Below are 19,583 nucleotides of genomic sequence, written 5' to 3'. Positions count from 1 at the left end.
TCAGAGACGTCAGCTGAGTCCAATCATAAATGGCCTGAACTTTAACAGGGTCCATCTCGATAGTAGAAGGGGAAAAAACGAAACCCAAAAATGAAACCTTCTGAACACCAAAGAGACACTTTGACCCCTTCACAAACAAAGAATTAGCACGCAGGACCTGGAACACCATTCTAACCTGCTTCACGTGAGACTCCCAATCATCCGAGAAGACCAAAATATCATCCAAGTATACAATCAGGAATTTATCCAGGTACTCTCGGAAGATGTCATGCATAAAGGACTGAAATACGGATGGAGCATTGGAAAGCCCGAATGGCATAACCAGGTACTCAAAATGGCCCTCGGGCGTATTAAATGCTGTTTTCCATTCATTGCCCTGTTTAATACGCACAAGATTATACGCACCACGAAGATCTATCTTGGTGAACCAACTAGCCCCCTTAATCCGAGCAATCAAATCAGACAGCAGCAGCAAGGGGTACTGAAATTTGACTGTGATTTTATTTAGAAGGCGGTAATCAATACAAGGTCTCAACGAACCATCCTTCTTGGCCACAAAAAAGAACCCTGCTCCCAATGTCGATGACGACGGGCGAATATGACCCTTCTCCAAGGATTCCTTTACGTAACTCCGCATAGCGGCGTGCTCAGGCACAGACAAATTAAACAGTCGAACCTTAGGAAACTTACTACCAGGAATCAAATCGATAGCACAATCGCAATCCCTATGCGGAGGTAGGGCACTGGACTTGGGCTCATCAAATACATCCCGGTAATCCGACAAGAACTCTGGGACCTCAGAAGGGTGGATGATGAAATAGACAGAACTGGAACATCACCATGTACCCCCTGACAACCCCAGCTGGACACAGACATAGATTTCCAATCCAATACTGGGTTATGGACCTGTAGCCATGGCAACCCCAACACGACCACATCATGCAGATTATGCAACACCAAATAGCGAATATCCTCCTGATGCGCAGGAGCCATGCACATGGTCAGTTGGGTCCAGTACTGAGGCTTATTCTTGGCCAAAGGCGTAGCATCAATTCCTCTCAATGGAATAGGATACTGCAAGGGCTCCAAGAAAAACCCACAGTGCCTAGCAAAGTCCAAGTCCATCAAATTCAGGGCAGTGCCTGAATCCACAAATGCCATGACAGAATAGGATGACAAAGAGCAGATCAAAGTAACGGACAAAAGAAATTTCGACTGTACCGTACCAATGGTGGCAGACCTAGCGAACCGCTTAGTGCGCTTAGGACAATCGGAGATAGCATGAGTGGAATCACCACAATAAAAACACAGCCCATTCCGACGTCTGTGTTCTTGCCGTTCAGCTCTGGTCAAAGTCCTATCACATTGCATAGGCTCAGGTTTATGCTCAGATAATACCGCCAAATGGTGCACATTTTTACGCTCACGTAAGCGTCGATCGATCTGAATGGCCAAAGACATAGACTCATTCAGACCAGCAGACATAGGAAATTCTACCATGACATCCTTAAGGGCTTCAGAGAGACCCTTTCTGAAAATTGCTGCCAGCGCACATTCATTCCATTGAGTGAGCACAGACCACTTCCTAAACTTCTGACAATATATCTCTACCTCATCCTGACCCTGACACAGAGCCAGCAAATTTTTCTCTGCCTGATCCACTGAATTAGGTTCATCATACAGCAATCTGAGCGCCAGAAAAAACGCATCAATATCGCATAATGCAGGATCTCCTGGCGCAAGGGAAAATGCCCAGTCTTGAGGGTCGCCACGTAATAAAGATATAATGATCTTAACTTGTTGAACTGGGTCACCAGAGGAGCGGGGTTTCAAAGCCAGAAACAGTTTACAATTATTTTTGAAATTCAGAAACTTAGCTCTATCTCCAGAAAATAAGCCAGGAATAGGAATTCTAGGTTCTAACATAGATTTCTGAACCACGATGTCTTGAATATTTTGTACTCTTGCAGTGAGATGATCCACACAAGAAGACAGACCTTTAATGTCCATCACTACACCTGTGTCCTGAACCACCCAAATGTCTAGGGGAAAAGAAAGACAAAACACAGTGCAGAGAAAAAAAAATGGTCTCAGAACTTCTCTTTTCCCTCTATTGAGAAGCAATAGTACTTTGGGCCTCCAGTACTGTTATGAACTGGTGATTCAGAAACACAATGGACCTGGTGGTTAAGAGCACACAAAGTGACCTGATAGTTACTAATAACATAGGACGAGCTCTGAGACGTGGGAACTCTGCTGACCGCAATCCCTAATCCTATCACACCACACTAGAGGTAGCCGTGGAGCGCTCCTGACCAGACCTAGGCGCCTCGGGCACAGCCTGAGAAACTAGCTAGCCCTGAAGATAGAAAAATAAGCCTACCTTGCCTCAGAGAAATTCCCCAAAGGAAAAGGCAGCCCCCCACATATAATGACTGTGAGTAAAGATGAAAATACAAACACAGAGATGAAATAGGTTTTAGCAAAGTGAGGCCCGACTTACTGAATAGACCGAGGATAGTAAAGATAGCTTTGCGGTCAGCACAAAAACCTACAAACAACCACGCAGAGGGCGCAAAAAGACCCTCCGTACCGGCTAACGGCACGGAGGTGCTCCCTCTGCATCCCAGAGCTTCCAGCAAGCAAGAAAAACCAATATAGCAAGCTGGACAGAAAAAATAGCAAACAAAAGTAACACAAGCAGAACTTAGCTTATGCAGGGCAGACAGGCCACAAGACGATCCAGGAGAGAGCAAGACCAATACTGGAACATTGACTGGAGGCAAGGAACAAAGAACTAGGTGGAGTTAAATAGAGCAGCACCTAACGACTTAACCTCGTCACCTGAGGAAGGAAACTCAGAAGCCGCAGCCCCATTCACATCCAGCAGAAGAAGCTCATAGACAGAACCAGCCGAAGTACCATTCATGACCACAGGAGGGAGCTCGACCACAGAATTCACAACATATACCCTTTGGTAAGATCTACCCTTTGGCAGGGCCCGAGCTAAAGGCTTTGAAGGACTATATTGATGAGAATTTAGCCAAAGGCTTCATACGCCACTCCTCATCTCCTGCAGGTGCACCCATCTTCTTTGTAAAGAAGAAAGATGGATCTCTTAGACCCTGCATAGATTACCGGGAGCTTAATAAGGTTACTATCAGAAACCGTTACCCACTGCCTTTGATCCCTGAGTTATTGGAGAGAGTACGGCATGCCAAGATTTTTTCTAAACTGGATCTCCGTGGGGCCTATAATCTGGTCCGTATTAGACCTGGGGATGAATGGAAGACCGCATTCAGATCACGTTATGGACATTTCGAATACTTAGTCATGCCGTTCGGTCTATGTAATGCCCCAGCAACTTTCCAACATTTAGTGAACGACATTTTCAGGGATCTTTTGGATACTTTTGTAGTGATTTATTTAGATGATATTTTGATTTTTTCTAACTCTACAGAGGAACATCATGGACACATGAAGATGGTCTTGGAACGTCTACGACAGAATCATCTTTATATCAAACTTGAAAAATGCGAATTCCATCAGACCGAGATTCAATTTTTGGGGTATGTAATGTCATCACGAGGAATTTGTATGGATGAAAGTAAGACCCAAGCCATCAAGAACTGGCCAGTTCCGAAGAATGTGAAGGAAGTACAGCGCTTCATCGGGTTTGCCAATTTCTACAGGCGATTTATTAGGAACTTTTCTGAGGTAGTGTCACCTATCACACAACTTACCCGTAAAAGATCTACCTTCACCTGGACTCCTCAAGCCCAAGAAGCATTTTCTCACCTGAAGAGTAAATTTACCACAGCACCTATCCTAGTGCATCCCAACCCTGAACTGGCCTTCATAGTAGAGGTCGATGCCTCTGACTGTGCCATCGGAGCTATACTCTCCCAGAGAACAGGTGAGAAGAATGTTTTGCATTCCTGTGCTTTTTTTTCACAGCGGTTGTCTGCAGCAGAAAAGAACTACGACGTGGGCAATAGAGAATTATTGGCCATCATTGCTGCCTTCAAGGAATGGAGACATCATCTTCAGGGAACTGCACAGCAGATAGTCGTCCTGACCGACCATCGCAATCTTGAATTTATCAGATCAGCTAAGTGCCTGACTCCTCGCCAGGCTCGTTGGAGTCTGTTCTTGAATCAATTCAATTTTGTAATCTCTTATAGGCCAGGGTCGTGCAATGGAAAAGCAGATGCACTCTCTAGGATCCATTCAACTGAGACCTCTCCACTCACTACTTCTAAGACTATTCTTCCCGATTCCAGGTTCCTGGGAGTGATTCACAATCAAGACCTACTTAATGACATCAAGGAGGCATACCATTCGGATTCCTTTCTGGCGCAACCTCCTAGGGATGTAAGTCTTGTTTATAAGAATGGTGTGTGGTTTCAAGGCCAACGTTTGTATATATCTGAAACGGTCAGACTCAGAGTACTACAACTCATCCACGACTCCAAGATAGCAGGACATAGAGGAGTCCTAAAGACTCAAGAATTCCTTTCTCGTTTCTTTTGGTGGCCCACTTATAGAAAAGATGTTCTAAATTATGTCTCTTCATGCGAAGTGTGTGCGAGATGCAAGACACCATGTTCTTCACCGACTGGTCTATTACAACCCCTACCCACCCCATCCCGTCCATGGGGATCCATTTCCATGGATTTCATTGTGGAATTGCCAACCTCGCAAGGGAAAAACACCATTTTGGTGGTGGTGGATCGTTTGACAAAGGCAGCTCACTTTATTCCCTGTAGCGGCTTACCCACTGCTAAACAGACCGCAGATTTAATAATTCAAGAGGTGTTTCGTTTGCATGGACTACCGGATGAGGTCATTTCTGATCGAGGGGTGCAATTCACTTCAAGGTTTTGGCAGAACTTCTGTGCCGCATTGGACATTAAAGTAAATCTTTCTTCTGCCTTTCATCCTCAGACAAATGGCCAGACAGAACGGACCAACCAGACCCTGGAGCAGTATCTCCGCTGTTTTATCTGCCACCTACAGGATGATTGGGTGGATTTACTTCCTTTGGCTGAATTTTCTTATAATAACGCTCAGAGTGCCTCCACTAAGCAGTCTCCTTTTTATGCTAATCTAGGTTATCATCCTAACATACTTCCTCGATTTCCTATAGATACGCCTCTGCCAGCTGTGACCGACAGAATCGCTTCCCTACAACGGAATGTTGATCTTCTAAAAGAGAATCTGGAATCGGCTCAGGAGAAATATAAGAGAGCAGTTGATAAATTTCGTAAACCCGCACCAGCCTTCAAGGTAGGAGACTTGGTCTGGCTGTCAACTAAGAACCTTAAGTTAAGGATTCCATCATCCAAATTGGGACATAAGTACATTGGTCCCTACAGGATCAATAAGATTGTAAGTGCCGTAGCTTGGCGTCTTCGTCTGCCCAGAACCATGAGAATTCACCCTGTTTTTCACGTTTCCCTACTAAAGGCAGCAGTACCCAATATGTTTCCTGGACGATCTTCTCCTCATCCTGACCCAGTGCTGATTGATGGTCAGGAGGAATTTGTAGTGGAAAAGATTATGGATTCTAGGTTGCATAGAAATCAGCTACAATACCTGATTAAGTGGCAAGGCTACTCAGTTGAAGATAACTCATGGGAACCGGTTGATAACATTAATGCTCCTCGCTTACTTCGCCAGTTCCATCAGAGGTACCCAGACAAGCCGGGTCTGGGGTCATCCGGAGGCTGTCCCTAAGAGGGGAGTAATGTAAGGTTTTAGACGATTTGCTATATCTGCTGTTATTTTTTGTAGAACCTAGTTTTTCCTGTCGGCCATTTTGCTTTCTGTTCTGCTGTATCTACTTTGCCCTTAACCTGCATGGAGTTCTCAGTTTCAATGTTTCCGCCCTGTTCTCTGCCACTTGCCCCTTTTAAGCAGCATCAGCTGTTTAATCAGTGCTTCAGAATCAAGTCTGCAGTTTACTTGACACCTTGCTCCTGGAAGACTTGGACTTATTATCCTAACCACCTTCTACTTCAGATCCTTGGACATGTGTGGACTCAGGAATCTCACAGCTTACCATCAACATTGGCAAGGGAAGTAGAGAGAGAACCTTTAACCTGTTTCTGTAACTAGATGGACTTAAGGTTTATTCCTGCCTGTCTTGTATCCTGCCTGCAACTGTGTTAACCCTTACTTGTATGAAGTAATACAAGAACTACTTAAACAAGCCTGTGTCTTCTGTGTTTCCTAGCACCCACGCACAAGACTCTATACAGACTGTATTTTACATTTGACACGCCCTCTTCCAAAAAGCAAAGGCTCAGGCGCTGGTTGCTGAGATCTGACTGCTGGCCGGGGTCCTTGGGGCTGCTGTACCTGTCCAGTTGGTCTTTGTGGTGTGCTCCTGCACACGAGCTCGGCTGCGGGCATAGGAACTTACTCGTCAGCTCATCTTTTACTTCGTACATAAACCACACACTAGTGTGTATTGTGCCTAGTTTTTAATGAGGCCTTCAGCAATGTTTCCTCATTCTTCACCACTAGATCACCATGGTGAACATGTCATATGCTGCTACAGCCATTCAATTTTTGGGCAAGGGCATCTATGATCCTACCCATAAATAATTTTTTAAAGCTGTAACCCCTGTGGGGAAATGTTTGTCAGCCCATGCACTTAGTGTATGGGCATTATCAGTCTAGGAGAAACGCTCCTTCAAATTGGGCCTAGTTTTTAATGAGGCTTTCCTCTACGTCTCATCATTTTCCAACACTAGATCACCAGGGTTCAAGTGTTCCGTGCTGCTACAGACAGTCAATTTTTTGGCAAGGGTGTCTGTGATCCACATTAAATATTTTTTAAAAATCTAACCCCATGAGGAAATGTTTGTCAGCCCACACACTTATTGTAAGGGCATTACAAGTCTAGGAGACCCACTTCTATAAATTGGGCCTACTTTTTAATGAGGCCTTCCTCCTCCTCTCATAATTTTCCACCACTAGATCGCCAGGGTTCACGTGATCCGTACTGCTAAAGACCATCAATTTTTTGGCAAGGGTGTCTATGATCCCCATAAAATATATATTTTTTTAAATTACCCCCCATGGGGAAATGTTTGTCAGTCCATACACTTAGTATATGGGCATAACAAGTGTAGGAGGCTCGCTCCTTTAAATTGGGCCTAGTTTTTAATGAGGCCTTCCTCCACCTCTCATAATTTTCCAGCACTAGATCACCAGGGTTCACGTGTTCCATACTGCTACAGACCGTTAATTTTTTGGCAAGGGTGTCTATGATCCCCATTAAATATTTTTTTTAAAAATTACCCCCCTTGGGGAAATGTTTGTCAGCCCATACACTTAGTGTATGGGCATTACTATTCTAGGAGACCAGCTCCTTTGTAATGGGACAGTTTTGTTATGAGGCCCTCCTCCATATTTCTTCCAAGGGGGATTAAGGTGCATGCAAATTTGGGTCAAGGCAGCCCTTGCAGTCAATGCATTAGGAAACAGTATGGCAAAACCAACTGAAGAATGTGAAGTTGGTTTTCCTGTGGCTTTCCATTAACTGGGTTCAAAGGCTTATTGGTGTTCATATGACTTGGTAGCAGGACAGAGAGCAACCCCAGGTGCAAGAAGTAACCAGGCTCATCTTGGGACACCTCAAAGCCTTCTGTCTTAGTTGCTTCCTTAGCCAACTCCTCATGTGTTGGTGGCAGGTAGTGTTCCAGGAGAGATTCAGACCTAGTTAGTGTAGAATCCACACAGTTGCTCATGATCTTCACAACATGGCTTTCCAGGACAGTGTTAATGCTGTCATGTACAACAGTCCTAGTCATCTCCACACCATCCTACACAGCTCCCTTTGATTTATCCACTACCCCTATGATACTATGGACTACAGCATCTCTGGCACCAACAACAGCTTCAAAGGTACTAGCCACAACCTTTCCAGGAGGCTGATGCAGAATAGGCAACTTCTCCTCAATCTTGTCCAGTCCAACACAGGCCATATTGTTTGCCAAAGAAATTTGAGGCTCAAGTTTCTGCAGGATTGCCATGGCACCGGTGATGGCCACACACGTGATACTCCTCACACTTTTCTCTGCAACGTCACATACAGACTTCAAGTAGGGATAGTGGTGTTTAGTGGTCATGTAGGCAGAGGACACCAGGTCATAGGTTGAGCTCACCAGTGGGAGGTTTACCAGCCTTACCACCAAGTTCTGTTGCTGCTGCACCGTCTCAGCCATGTTGCTAAGTGAAACCCTACAAAAAGCAAAGCACAGTCACCACAAAGAGGAGACACCGCCCCCTGCTGCCAAACTACCACAGATGCCGTCTCAGCACTCACGTGCACTCAGCAGGGCAGACCTTGCAGTTAATACATAAGAAAATAATATGGCAGGCCCAACTGAAGAATGTGCAGTGGGTTTTCCTGCGGCCAACCAGTACCTGGGTTCAAAGGCTTATTGGGGTGCATATGACTTGGTAGCAGGGCAGGCCTTGCAGTTAATACATAAGAAAACAGTATGGCAGGACCAACTGAAGAATGTGAAGTGGGTTTTCCTGTGGCCATCCAGTACCTGGGTTCAAAGGCTTATTTGGGTGCATATGACTGGGTAGCAGGGCAGGCCTTGCATTAAATGCAACATTTTTTCAGGAAGCCCTCCTGTACCTCTCGTGAAAGGGGTATTGTGGTGCATTGTAATTGTTGGCAGTCCAGCCACTCACTGCATAGGCAATAACAGAATAGGAGACCCACTGTTTTATAATGGCCCTTTAAGAATATTAATGCTGCCTGATGCCCCTCTAAAAATAGGCTTTGTGACTTTAAGAGTCCCTCCTTCATAAATGAAACAAGAATTGTCTCCTTAGGCTTCTTTCACACTTCCATTTTTTACAATCAGTCACAATCCATCAAAATGTTGAAAAGACGGATCCTGTGCAGATTGTAAAAAATGGATGCACTGGGTCCGTTCTTTTGATGGATCCGTCGAGGCTATGTACACACATTGTGTATGTGTCTTCACCATGTTTTTTCACTGCGAAAACGCACACACAACACAACCCAGGTTAAAAATAATTTTAAAAATAAAAAATCGTGATATACTTACCATCCGGCGTCCCACGCAGCCTTCCCGTGGCCTTCCATATGCTCGCGATCCTGCTGGCAGCTCCCATCCCCAGTAATGCCTCATGAGAAAGCTACATTATCGGGTCATTTCTCAAGGCATTACTGGGAATGGGAGCTGCCGGCTTCACTGCGAGCATTGGGAAGGCTGTGGGGGACGCGGGAAGGTAAGAATATTATTTTTAACATTATATCTTTTTACTATTGATGCTGCATATGCAGCATCAATAGTAAAAAAAGAGAGAGAGCGAGAGAGAATTTCCCTGACAGGAAATTCTTCCGCGCATGCTCAGTTTCAAAAGTTGGCATCCGTCACTGGATTCCTGCTTTTGACAGTCAGCGTCGGATCCTGCGTCCATAGGCTTCCATTATAGCCAACGACGGACAGCACAGGATTTATCGCTGAGCGATTTCCCGACATAGAGAAAAAACGTTCCTGTGTGCGTTGTCTCCACCCGACAGACAGCAATGTTAGGACAGATCCCGTACATGATGGATGAAATGGAAGGCCATCTGCCACAATCCGCTGCTAATACAAGTCTATGAGAAAAAAACGGATCCAGCAGAAACATTTGCTGGTTCCGTTTTTTTTCACAAAACGACGCTTTGTGACTGGAAAGGAAAGACGGAAGTGTGAAAGAGGCCTTATATGTCACACACCACATGGCCAGCTAGGGTTGTTAAATGTTACAATGACATTTCCCAGTGAATGCATTTATATTGGTTGAAAGCAATGTAAAAGTTGAAAAACGCATCAAAAATGCTGCATGTGAACATAGCCCAAGTGGTGGAGGAACACTTTGGTCTGGGGTTAATTATTTTCCCTTATATACAAGTCATTACCCTGGAAAGGATGTACCTCAACATATTTCCCAGAAAAAACCATTTTGGTTTTGTTTTTGTATGTTTTTTGATGCACCTGTAAAAATGGCGTGAAACTTTGGCAACATTGCTTACAGCTGTGACCTAGGAGTCAGAAATTATTCTAGTGGCGATCCCCACGATGTGATTTGAGCAGTGTTTCCATCATTATCAGACATTTTTAGACCTTAAAAGGACCCCCGGGGGGATCGCGGTAGAAATATTCAGGTTTTTCTATAGACTCACGTTGTGCTCGCTGCTCGGGTCGAGTACCCGAGCATTCCAATTTGCTCGACCCGAGCAACGAGCACCTGAGCATTTTAGTGCTCACTGGTCACTATTTATTACAATTACACAATACATGTGAAAGAAGGCTTGGGACGATCTATCACAGAACTGATCTTGGTGTCACATCAGCACATCAGTGCACACAATATTGCCCAATTCCTTACGTGAAATGCTATTGCTCTAGTTGCATTTATTTTTCTTTATTTTAAAGAAAAATGGTAATCTAGCCCTTTTAATGGAACATCATAGCATTGCTAAAACTTTCTTTTGGTAATGTTTTCCTTATTGGATATGCTCCCATTTTTGTTTAAAAAGAAAGAATGGGCTTGCAAAGTTAAATCTGAACGAGAGGTAATACTCACCCCCCACCAGCGCCGTCGCCACATTCAACTATACCGACGTCTATGACGCCACTACAGTTGAATGCAATGATGGAGGAGAGATCGTCTGCTGACGCCCTCTCTCCCATCATTCCCCCACTCTGCCTCCGACTCTGCGGGTGCGCGTGCACTCACTGTGTGCCAGGCAGTGCAACGGCAGCCACCGAGACAGGAGCAGTGAGCAACGTGGGTACGATGAGAGGTGAAGAGTGTGGTTTTTTTGCTTTTACTGGACTGTGGGGCCATTCTCGGGGGGGAGCAGAGATGCGGGCTGTGATGTATACTACTGTGTGGGCTGTGCTGTATACTGATAAGTGAGCTGGCTGTGTACTGCTACGTGGGCTGTGCTGTATACTGCTACGTGGTCGTGCTGTATACTGCTACATGAGCTGTGCTGTATACTGCTACGTGGGCTGTACTGTATACTGCTACATGGGCTGTGCTGTATACTGCTACGTGGGCTGTGCTGTATACTGCTACATGGGCTGTGCTGTATACTGCTACATGGGCTGTGCTGTATACTGCTACGTGGGCTGTGCTGTATACTGCTACGTGGGCTGTGCTGTATACTGCTACGTGGGCTGTGCTGATTACTGCTACGTGGGCTGTGCTGTATACTGCTATGAGGGCTGTGCTGTATACTGCTACGTGGGCTGTGCTGTATACTACTCTGTGGACTGTGCTGTATACTACTGTGTGGGCTGTGCTGTATACTACTACATGGGCTGTGTTATCTGCTATGCGGGTTGTGCTATATACTATGCAGGCTTTGCTATATACTATGTGAGCTTTGCTATATACTATGGGGGGTATATTATATTCTATGGGGAGACCATGTTATATACTATGTGGCTGTGTTTTATACTATGGGGGGTATATTATATTCTATGGGGTGGCGGTGTTATATACTATGGGGGGCTGCATTATATTCTATGGGGGCTACATTATATATTATGGGGAGGTGGGCTGTATAATATTCTATGGGGCTGTATTAGATTTTATGAGGGATGACTGCATCATACTCTTTGGGGCTGCATTATATTCTGTGGGGAGGTGGACTGTATTATATTCTATTTGGGGCTGCATTATATTCTATGGGGGGCTGTATTATATTTATATTCTTTGAGGGGTGATTGCATCATACTCTATGAGGGGGCTGCATTAAACTATGAGGGGGCTGCATTATATTTTATGGGGTGGCTGCATTATACTCTGGGGTGGCTGCATTATACTCTGGGGTGGCTGCATTTTATTCTTTAGGGTGGTGGTTGCATTATACTATATGTGGGCTGCATTATACTGTATCGAGGACTATGGGCAATACGTTATACTATATGCAGAATTATGGGGTGCATTATACTATGGGAAGTGAATTGTACTACATGGATGACTATAGCGGTGCATTATACTATATGGAGAAATATGAGGAGTGTATTATGCTATATGGAGGACTGAGCAGTGTATTTTAATATATGGAGGACTATAGGGAGTGTATTATACTATGTGGAGGACTGTGGTGCACATTATAATATATGGAGGACTATGGGGTGTGTTTTACTAAACAAGTAAAATGCTGCGCATTCAGATTGTTTTTGCTGGAACAAAAATCATTGTTCTCAGCAGCACATCGCCGGTGTAAACTGAAGATGTGCTGCTTATAACATGATACTGTATGTAATCTGTTAGTGATCTATTAGTGATCGTTCTGTCCCATCATTATTCCTCAGCTGGTGGAAAGAGGCCGGGAAACAAGCGTTGAACAACTTCAGTATTGTCATAATCAAAATTATATTGAAAATTGCAGAATTTTTTGTTGCTGGTCGATTTGCCATTGAGTTCAATGCAGGCAGCATGCAACTATCACTTGCATGAAATGTAATTGTTTCTTTTTTTTACATTTTTGATGAGAAATTATATCTTTAACCCCTTTCTGGCATCGGATGGAATAGTACATCCGATGGCAGAACCCCCTCTTTGATATGGGCTCCAGCGGCGCCTTTTAACTAGTTAAATGCCGCTGTTAATCTCTGACAGCGGCATTTAACAAGTGCTTTCCGCTATCGTGCTGGATATGCACACATCGTGACCCCCGTCAGATGATCGGGGTCAGCGGTGCATCGACATAACAACCAGAGGTCTCCTGCAGACCTCTATGGTTGTTGATGCCAGATTGCTATGAGCGCCACCCTGTGGTCGGTGCACATAGCAATGCTGCAATTCTACTACATAGGGGCGATCAGAGCATTGTCTCTATGTAGCAGAGGCGATTGAGTTGTGGCAGCTTCTAGACTCCCGTGAAGGCTATTGAAGCATGCCAAAATTTAAAAAATATGTTTTTCAAAATCTGAAAGAAATTTAAAAAATATAAAAGTTTTAATCACCCCCCTTTCACCCCATTCAAATTAAAACTATATAAAAAAAAATCAAACCTACACATATTTGATATCACCGCGTTCATAATCGCCCGATCTATCATTAAAAAAAGGATTAGGCTACGTTCACACGGTGCGGTTTTTGCTGCGGATCCGCAGCGGATTTGCTGCTGCGGATCCGCAGCCGTTTTCCATGTGGTGTACAGTACAATGTAACCCTATGGAAAACGAAACCCGCTGTGCACATGATCCTGAATTTCCCGGAAAAAAACGCGCGGAAACGCTGCGGAAAAAAAGAAGTACCATGTCAATTCTTTCTGCGGATTCCGCAGCGGGTTTCCGACTGCACCAATAGGAAAGTGCAGGTGAAAACCCGCAGAGGAATCCGCAGAAGAAAACGCATGAAAATCCGCAGTGCAAAATGCACTGATTTTGCACTGCGGATTTTCCAAAAAAGGACCTGAAAAATCCGCAGGGAATTCAGGATCGTGTGAACGTACCCTTAACCTGATCGCTAAATGGCATAGTGAGAAAAAAAGTCAAAACTTCAGAATTACGTTTTTTTGGTCGCCGCAACATTGCATTAAAATGCAATAATGGGTGATCAAAAGAACATATCTGCACCAAAATAGTATCATTAAAAATGTCAGCTTGGCATGCAAAAAATAAGCCCTCACCCAACCCCAGATCATGAAAAATAGAAACACTAGGGGTAGCGAAAAATTGCACAATTTTTTTTTTTTAGCAAAGTTTGGATTTTTTTTCACCACTTAGATAAAAAAGAACCTGGTGTCTATGAACTCGTAATGACCTGGAGAATTAAAATAGTGGTCAGTTTTAGCATTTAGCAAACCTAGCAAAAAAGCCAAGCAAAGAAATTGTTTGGCATTGCACTTTTTTTGCAATTTCACCGCACTTGGAAATTTTTCCTGTTTTCTAGTACATGACATTGTAAAACCAATGGTGTGATTCAAAAGTACAATTTGTCCCGCAAAAAATAAGCCTTCAATTTGCCATATTGACTGAAAAATAAAAAAGTTATGGCTCTGGGAAGGAGGGGAGCGAGAAACGAAAACACAAAACCGAAAAAAGCTCAGGTCATTAGGGGGTTAAAATAGTCATGTGACAGCAAATTTCACAGATGTTTTTGGTCATGCTCCTCATTTGAGAATCGCTGTTGGATGACACAGGTCACCTGGTAGGCGTACCTTATGAAAACTGCAGACACAGTTTTTCCTCAACAACAGTTAGCAGAAGCCTCACTGGTAGAGATGGGCAAATCCGTAGATGTTCAGGTCCAGCGGGTTCGGCAGAACATTTTAAATAGTTTTTTCGGGTTTTAGAATGTTACCAGAACTTGAACCTGAACCTGGACCCCATTCAAATGAATGTAGTGCCCGAACATGGCTGACAGCAGCGAGAGCATGTGTATGATGATAAGAGAATTCACCAGCTGCCGACTGTGCAATAAGTAAATAAATACATTTAAACCCCTTAATAACAGCCAGTACATCTTTTTACTGACCTGAGATATAAGGCCAGTCTAACACGTCCAGGAATTATCCGTGTCCGTGTGTCCGTGTACTTACCGTGAACATCAGTGTGGCACACGTGCAGCAGCCGTGTGCCGGCCGTGTGCCAACTGGGTACCACACGGACCATGCAGATGACAGCGCTACAAGTAAGCGATGTCCCCTGCATCTGGTGCTGAGGCCGCCATTCATATCTTCTCTCCAGCAGCGTTCGCTAGAGAGATATGAAAATTTTTTTTTTTTCGTGTTTAAAATAAAGATCCCTGAGCCCCAACCCCCTCCCACCCCCTGTGCGCCCCCCCCCCCTCCAGCTGTTACTAAAATACTCACCCGGCTCCCTCGCAGCTTCCTCTCAGCGCCAGCTTCTCCTGTATAAGCGGTCACGTGAAAACATGCTGACATGTGCAGAGACACATTGATTTCAATGTGTCTACGTGAGTCAGAATAAGACTGCTACATTTTGAAGCCTCTAAAAATGCTAACAAAATAAAAGAATATTTTATAAATGGTGCTGATGTAAAGCAGACTTGTGGGAAATGTTACTTATTAATGTTTTAGTGTGTTATGACTATATGGATTAAAGGGATAATCATTCAAAGTTTGAAAATTGCTAATTTTTTTACATTTTTCTCAGATTTCTGATGTTTTGTGTTTATTTATAAAAAATATTGGCCTAAATTTACCATTATCATAAAGTATAATGTGTCACAAAAAAACAATCCTCAAAATCACTGGAATATGTTGAAGCGTTGCAGAGTTATTACCACATAAAATAACACTGGTCAGTTTTCAAAAATTTGGCTCCGTCACTAAGGGGTTAAAAATAACATGTGGTTCCCTCTGTTTTTGACGACCACAGCAGGCAAAACTGACAGCTGCAATCGGCATCATTATCTTGGTTGGTTATCAAAAATAGAGATGTCCCAATACCATTTTTTAAATGACAACCAGTAAAGCTACATCAGACAGCTGGGGGCTGGTATTTTCAGACTGGTAAGGGGGCATTGGATATGCCGGGTTTGTCCCACTTGCCCTGGTGCAGTGGCAAGTAGGGTAATATTTGTGGTGTTGATGTCAGCTTTGAAATGTTAGCTGATATGGGTTAGTAACAAAAGACACCCCATAATAAGATTGCAATAACGACACAGCAAGAATAAAGTCCCTTATTTGAGATAAAATACCAGCCCCCAGCTGTCTGCTTTAGCTTGGCTGGTTATCAAAAATGAGTGGGACCCTACACCGTTTTTTTTTTATTATTTATTTAAATAATTTGAAAAAAAAAAAACAGCCTAAGAACCTCTCTATTTTTGATAACCAGCCAAGATATTGCTGACAGCTGAGGGCTGCATCCCACAGCTGTCAGTTATGCTTGTGCTATTTGTCAAAAATAGAGGGGACCGCACAACTTTTTTTATTTATTTAGTTCAGAGGTGCCGACTGGTGAATACTCTCATCATCCTACACTAACAGAGAGCAGGTGTACGATGATGAGAGTAGTACTGCTGGCTTACGCGCTGTCATCTGTATGACAACCAGGGTGGGAACCACAGCACACTGACTGATGGTAAGTTTGATCAGAGCTGGTGTTTCTTGTGCTGTCACACAGGTGGCAGCGTAAGAAACAGCCAATATTCAGGCTGCTGAAACTGAACAGCATCAGGGACTTTCTGGAGAAATCCATGTTCAGGGTCCGTGCATGGACACTAGGTGTTCGTTACGGACCTCGAACTTTACTTATCGGGTTCATCGATCGCTACTCACTGGCGAAGCCAGGTTCAAGTTCGGTACAGTTCTGGTGCCCAAATAGAACTTTAGACTAAAGTCCAGTTTGGTACCTGAACCTGAACTTCCACTGGTCCTCTCATCCCTAGTCCTAAACTTTAGATGTTCTAATATTATTTGCTGCTGATAGGAGCCATGGAAGAGCAGGGTCACTCTCCAAGTTTCATTATAGGCCATAATGCTTATTTATCAAGGTTATGCATGTACAGTCTCTCTAATTTGTTCAAGCAAACCTAGAAGAAACCTTATAATACAATCACTAAATAAAATATTCCAAACCAGTACTATTAATTTGCTGAGACTTTTGGGTATACTGCAAATTTGTAACATTTGTAATGCTTCATTAACACAGACGGAAAGTGTCTGAACATGAATATGTTTTAATAAGTGATAGCACCTCTACGGCAGTAGTAAAAAGCAGTGGTACAACTGTGTATTTTCCCTTTTACTCCATCAAACCTGCAACGCTGATTACAGGTGAAGGATTTTGTCTTTTTTCCTAATTTAACGAGATATTTTGATTTCAATTTGCATAGCTCTAGAACAAAATATCCTTTCAGTATAACTCATCAGTAAGATTTAATTGCTATTTTGTCTCATTTTTAGCACAAGGTAGCTCTGACTTTCAGCAAGTTCTCAAATTTTGAAACTTCAAAGGAGTATGAATATTTAAACCTCAGCTAAGCAACCATCAATTCTTGCTCTGTGTTCTATGTCTTTCTCCTGTGGAGTGCAGATCCCTCTCTCATAGCACGTTCATCTTGCAACTATGGAATAGACTTTGGTATTCCTCTAAATATAAAACAACATTTTTACTAGGCTAAAAAAAACCCTTTTAAATATGAAATGCGCTAGTTCGTTGTGAGATATAAAATCTGAAAAAAAAAAAAAACATTTACCCCTCACTGGTAGCACAAATGTCTGCAGGTGAGCTATTTGAGACTACATCTGGCTCAAACTCTGGGTATATTGGCCATATATAGAAAAAAATTATTAATTTGATGAGCCACATTCTTTGCAGCATGAGATGACATTTTTAGTGATACCACTTTTTTTTTCTAAACACTTTTTGAGCATTTTGTAACATATTTGGCATGTTATTTATTTAGTTGTTTTAAATGGCATTAATTGTATGGGTTATGGTACAGTTTTATAGCTTGGGACAAAACGAAGGTGGGGATAATAAATGTGCACTTTTTTTGTTTACTTTATTGTGAATATCAAACAGTACTTTTAGTGGCAAATATTTTTTCATAATTTATTTTTTTTATTTACAATTTTTTCCCTGTTATTTTGTCCTCAGTTTTCCCCATAGAATAATATTGTCTGATAATTAGCACCATAAAATAATTCTAACTAACATCTTGTAGTAATGTCTCCCATCCTTGTCCTCATATTGAGGTAATGTCTCTGTCCGGGTCCCTATCCTGTAATAATGATCACCATCCTGGTCCCCATGTTGCAGTAATGCCCCCATCCCAGTCCCCATATTGCACCAATATCTCCCATCCATGACCCAAAATAGCAGCATGTCCCCCATCCTGGTCCCCATATAGCAGCCATGTCCCCCATCCATGCTTCCATGTAGCAGTCATGTCCTCCTGCCTGGTCCCCATATAGCAGCCATGTCACCCAGCATGATCCCCATATAGCAGCCATATCTCCAAACAAGGTCCCCATATAGCAGCCATGTAGCCCAGTTTGGTCCCGCTACAGCAGCCATATGCCCCAGCCTAATTATCATATAGAAGCCATGTTCCCCAGCCTGGCTTCCATACAATAGCCATGTGTCTCAGCCTGTTCTTCATATTGCAGTCATGTCCACCAGCCTGGTCCCCATATAGCAGCCATGTTTCCTAGCCTGGTTCCCATATAGCAGCCATGTCCCCCATCCTGGTCCCCTTATAGCAGCCATGTCACCCAGCATTGTATCCATATAGCAGCCATGTCCCCCAGCCCCCAGCCAGGTCTCCATATAGAAGCTACAGTATGTACCCCAGCTTTGTCACCATATTGCAGCCATGTCCCCAGCCAGGTCTCCATATAGAAGCTATGTACCCCAGCTTTGTCACCATATTGCAGCCATGTACCCCAGCCTGGTCTCCTCATAGCAGCCTTGTCCTTCAGCCTGTTTCCCATATAGCAGCCATGTTCCCCAGCCAGGTCCCCATATAGGAGCCATGTACCACAGCTTGGTCCCCATATAGGAGCCATGTACCACAGCTTGGTCCCCATATAGCAGCCATGTACCTCAGCCTAGTCCCTCTATAAATGCCATGTCCCCCAGCCTGGTGCCCATATAGCAGCCATATCCTCAAATCTGGTCCCATTACAGAAGCAATGTCAGCTTGGTGCACATATCAGCCATGTCCACCAGCATGGACCCCTTATAGCAGCTATGTCCCCTGCCCAGTCTCCATATAGTAGCCTTGTCCCCCAGCCTAGTCCCCATATAGGAGCCATGTTACCAGTCTTGTCCCCATATAGCAGCCATGTCACCAGCTTTGACCCCATATAGCAGCCATGTCCCCAGCCCAGTCCCCATATAGCAGCTATGTCCCCCAGCCCAGTCCCCATATAGCAGCTTTGTCCCCCAGCCTGGTCCCCATATAGAAGCCATGTTACCAGTCTTGTCCCCTTATAGCAGCCATGTCCCCAGCCCAGTCCCCATATAGCAGCCATGTCCCCCAGCCCAGTCCCCATATAGCAGCTATGTCCCCCAGCCCAGTCCCCATATAGCAGCTATGTCCCCCAGCCTGGTCCCCATATAGCAGCCATGTCCCCCAGCCTGGTCCCCATATAGCAGCCATGTCCCCCAGCCCAGTCCCCATATAGCAGCTATGTCCCCCAGCCCAGTCCCCATATAGCAGCTATGTCCCCCAGCCTGGTCCCCATATAGCAGCCATGTCCCCCAGCCTGGTCCCCATATAGCAGCCATGTTACCAGCCTGGTCCCCATATAGCAGCTATGTCCCCCAGCTTTGTCCCCATATAGCAGCCATGTCCCCCAGACTGGTCCCCATAGAGCAGCCATGTCCCCCAGCTTTGTCCCCATATAGCAGCCATGTCCCCCAGACTGGTCCCCATAGAGCAGCCATGTCCCCAGCCTGGTCCGCATATAGCAGCTATGTCCCCCAGCTTTGTCCCCATATAGCAGCCATGTCCCCCAGCTTTGTCCCCATATAGCAGCCATGTCCCCCAGACTGGTCCCCATAGAGCAGCCATGTCCCCAGCCTGGTCCGCATATAGCA

At 44.3% G+C, this 19,583-nt stretch overlaps 1 pseudogene; it reads right to left on the bottom strand.

Moving 5' to 3' along the window:
• Positions 1–7,478: 7,478 nt before the first annotated feature.
• On the bottom strand, positions 7,479–8,237 carry LOC138671637 (perilipin-2 pseudogene; annotated as a pseudogene).
• Between the last annotated feature and the right edge of the window lie 11,346 nt (positions 8,238–19,583).

This window comes from Ranitomeya imitator, chromosome 3, assembly GCF_032444005.1.
Source record: "Ranitomeya imitator isolate aRanImi1 chromosome 3, aRanImi1.pri, whole genome shotgun sequence".
Lineage (NCBI taxonomy): Eukaryota > Metazoa > Chordata > Amphibia > Anura > Dendrobatidae > Ranitomeya > Ranitomeya imitator.
Note: the sequence above shows the minus strand (reverse complement) of the source record. Positions and strands in the feature narration are given on the sequence as shown.